The sequence below is a fragment of the Bison bison genome, unplaced genomic scaffold, assembly GCF_000754665.1.
Source record: "Bison bison bison isolate TAMUID 2011002044 unplaced genomic scaffold, Bison_UMD1.0 scf7180017864281, whole genome shotgun sequence".
NCBI classification, from domain to species: domain Eukaryota; kingdom Metazoa; phylum Chordata; class Mammalia; order Artiodactyla; family Bovidae; genus Bison; species Bison bison.
The window spans coordinates 588,546-593,193 of NW_011494853.1; positions in this window are offsets into that span (position 1 = coordinate 588,546).

Sequence of the window (4,648 nt, forward strand, 5' to 3'; positions counted from 1 at the left end):
TTGTAAATAAGTTATTTTGTATAATTTTTTTAGAGTTCACATATAAGTGCTATTGTAATGGTATTTATCTTTCTAACTTATTTCACTTAGTATGATAATCTCTAGGTCCATCCATTTTGCTGCACAAATAATCACTAGTTAAGTCTATCTCTTTAATTTTTTTCAAACCAATTAACAGGTTTCCATATTAGCTGCTACTACTGAGGAACTAGTGGGTAATCAGGTTTTTCCACACTCCCCCAAATATTCATATGAGGAAGAGACTATTAAAATCAATTTTTTGTATAAAAAAAGAAGTCAAGAGCCTAAGCAACATATCAAAGATGGTACCCAGTGGGTCAAAATCTAGATTCAAACCCTTAATTACCTGACTCCAAAGCCCCAGATGTTTCTTTGCTACACGATTTTCCAATGGAGAGGCATAAATATAATGTGGGAAGATATATACCAAAAATCAATATTTAAGGAAGAAAAATTTTGAGGGAATTTTCACTTGCTATTATTGGAATTTTTTTAGAGCATATATTATCAGACAAAAACAATAAATATCTCCATTTGGAATGAATAGGAGTAGCATGTATAGGAATAAATAATTACCAGTAAAAATAACTTTTTTGAAACATGAAAATAGATCATGTATTTGTCTTATTACCTTTAGAGAGGCTAGAATCCTGGAACTCTGGGTTCTGAACCACAGATCAGACAAGGCTGCTTTGCGCAAAGCCACCAGATGCAGCGTTAAGCTCACTTGGAGGGTCACACCTCCCCCCAGGGGTCCACTACCTGTTCTGGGCTGACCAGCTGCCTGTTTTAAAACCTTGGGAAGTTTCTTTCTTATCACCAAATCTTCCAGGACAAGGAAATACTTGTCTAGACATGTCCCTTAATTGTGTGTGATCGATGTACGATGGTAAAGATGTACATAGATACACCTGATACACTTCTTTTTGTATCTGGGGGGAGGTGTGACCTCCTGGGGGGAAGTCCTAAAGGGAACTAACTGGAGACCAAGAGAGGGTGGAGAAAAAGGGAGAGAATTCTCTGGTGGTCCAGTGGTTAAGACCTTTGCCCTTGCAATGTAGGGGATGCGAGTTCAATCTTTGGTCTGGGAACTAAGATTCTATGTGCCCTGTGACCGAAAAAAAGGTTCTTTTTTTTTTTTAATTAAGAAAAAATGAGAAAGCTTATCAGAGTAATGGACACTTGTTTGACAAGTGACTCATAGTGTAAGTAGTGAAGGAAACACGCAAACATTCTTGGCTGAGTGTGACGAGGTATTGTAACGTACGAATTGCTGAGGACAAGCAGAAAAGAGATCTGCTGTTAAGAGTTTTAACTGAAAGCATTATCAATCTCCTTCATATTATTTTAGTGTATCAGCAGCAAGACTGGGGCGGGGGTCCAATAAGAAGTATTGGAGAAAACAGAAGCAAACCTTCTATTTCAAAATGTCCAAGGAGGGAACTCTATTCAGTGTATCAGGTTTCTCTACTCTGATGTTGTTCTTTTCCTGCCTTTTCCATATTGTACTCTGGGGAACGAAGTCAATGTCTACAGCTGTTGTAGCCACCCATCCGGGAAACAAACTCACTCACAAGCACAATGCAGATAGTGGAGTGCAGTTTATTACACGGGGCCCCAGACAGAATCTCCTCTTAACCAAGGACCCCGACCAGTTTTTCTGAAAACCTTATATACCCTAAGTGTATGTGTCCAAACCCACCTCCCCAAATTCCCTGAAACTAGTCTGAACAAAGGAAGAGAAAGATACAATCAAAGTTAACCCGTGATTCATATGCCTTAGGCCTACTTAGTTAACAGTGGACAATTATCAGTAGGCCTGTGCTCATACCTGAATAAGCATAATAGAATTTATGGTTCTATTGGGTTACACAGTCAATTAGGGTATTCTTTTAGGCGACAGAGAGTCTAGGTACGAGCCCTGGGGCTCTTCCATCCAGGGGTCTGGTTTTCCAGTTGGTATGTCCTTTCCATAGATACTGGGCATATAGCTCAAAGTCCAGAGTCTGGCCCAAGATGGAGTCCTGTTTTCAAGATGGAGCCTCTTCTGTCTGTTTCCTCTTTCACAGTCTCACTTAAGGAGTGGGGAGTTATGCCTTCCCTCTGCACAAGGTTGAATATTCTCTCCTCCAAAGTGCACATTCACTGAGAACCTTTGTTTAGAATCTTTTTTGGAAACAGGGTCTTGGAAGACACAATTAGTATTAGGTAAGACCAGGCTTTTTTTTTTTTTCTCCCTTCCCATAGGGTTCATAGGGTTCTGGAGGCAAGAATACTGAAGTAGTTTGCCATTCCCTTCTCCAGTGGACTGCATTTTGTCAGAACTCTCCACCATGAACCGTATGCCTTGGGTGGCCCTTCTTCTACTTTCTGAAAGAGTTTGTGTGAGATTAGTATTATGTCTTCCTTAAATATCTGACAGAATTCATCATGGGAATCTTCTGGACCTGGAGATTTTTGTGGACTAATTTTTGCTAACTAATTTATTTGACATACGAAAGGTTAATCAGAGTTTCTGTCACCTCACATCTGTTTTGGTGATTTGTGCCTTTCAATAATTTTTTTTTCCATTTCATCAAATTATTGAGTTTTGGTATAAAGGTATTCATACTAACTCTGTATTTCCCTTCTGATATCAGTAAGATATCCCATTTAAAATTTTCCAATATTGGTAAATTCTGTTTCCTCTTTTTGTTTCTGTTCGGTCTTCTTATTGATTTATCAAGTTTATTACTCTTCAAAGAACTAATTTTGACTGAATTTGTTTCTCTAGCCTGTTTCCTATTTCAATGATTTCTGTTATTTTCTTACTTCTACTAACTTTGGGTTTGTTTGTCTCTTTGAGTTTTGTAAGGAAAAAGCAGGGCTTCCCAGGTGGCCCAGTAGAAATATCAACAACCTCAGATATGCAGATGATACCATTCTAATGGAAGAAAGGGAAGAGGAACTAAAGAGCCTCTTGATGAGGGTGAAACAGGAGAGTGAAAAAGCTGGCTTGAAACTCAGACATTCAAAAAATTAATATTCTGGCATCTGGTCCCATCACTTCAAGGCAAAGAGAAGGGGGAAAAGTGGAAGCAGTGACAGATTTTATCGTCTTGGGCTCCAAAATCACTGCAGCCATGAAATTAAAAGATGCTTGCTCCTTGGAAGAAAAGCTATGACAAGCCTAGACAGTGTATTAAAAGCAGAGACATCACTTTGCCGACCAACGTCCATGTAGTCAAAGCTGTGGTTTTTCCAGTGGTCGTGTATGGATGTGAGAGTTGGACCATAAAGAGGGCAGAGCATCAAAGAATTGATGCTTTTGAATTGTGTTACTGGAGAAGACTCTTGAGAGTCCTTTGCACTGCAAGGCGATCAAACCAGTCAATCCTAAAGGAAATCAACCCTGAATTTTCATTGGAAGAAGCTGAAGCTCCAACGGGACACCTGGTGTGAAGACCTGACACATTGGAAAAGATCCTAACGCTGGGAAAGATTGAAGGCAAAAGGATAAGGGGGTGACAGAGGATGAGATGGCTAGATAGCATCACTGACTCAATGGACATGAATTTGAGCAAATTCCCAGAGATAACAGAGGACAGAGGAGCCTGGCATGTTGCAGTCCATGGGGTCACAAAGAGTCGGACATGACTTAGCAACTCAACAACAAAAGAGGAGAAAAAACTATAATTGATTTAAGTCTTAAAAAAAAAATTTCTATTTAAATATTATTTAGAGCTATAAATTTTTCTCAAAGCACTGATTTAGCTGCATTTAACAATTTTTTATATATTGCATTCTTTAATCACCCATTTGGAAATACTTATCATTTTTCTTCGTGATTTTTCCTTTATTTGATGTGAACCATTATTTAAAGTGTTTATTGAATTTGTTAAAATATTGTTTCTGTTTTATATTTTGGTTTTTTGACCGCAAGGCATGTGGAATCTTAGCTCCTTCACCGGGGATCGAACCTACACCCCTTGCATTGGAAGGCGAAGTACTAGCCAACAGACCACCAGGGAAGTCCTGTGACTTATTTTTTGACCAATAGATTACTTACCTACAAGTCTGTTCTAAGCATTTTGTGCTTTTCCAGTCATAATGTCATTATTGATTTCTAATTCAATTCTATTGTGCTCAGAGAATATATTCTGTAAGAGCTGTGTTTTGAAATTTCTCAAGACCTGTTTTACAGCCCAGTATATTCTTTATCTTGTTGGCTACTCCATGTGCATTAGAAAATAATTTAATTCTTCAGTCATTGGGTATAACAAGGTATAAATGCAGCCTGAGTGAAAGTGGCTGGTGATATTATTCAAATTGACTATATACTTGCTGGATTTTTTGAATAGCTGGTCAATCTGTTACTGAGACATGATAGTTAAACTTGACATTTTTTTTACCAAACCGTGAGGTATATGGGATCTTAGTTCCCAAATCAGGGTTTGAACCTGTACACCCCACATTGGGAGCGTGGAGTCTTAACCACTGGGCCTCCAGGGAAGTCCCTAAATGTCTAATGTTCCACACTCATGTCATGAAGCTCCTCTTTTTCTATCTGCCATTAAGCAAACCTTGGAGTATGTCTTCAGTGTATTTATGTATATAAAGGTGTACCTATAATTTTATTTATTATTTT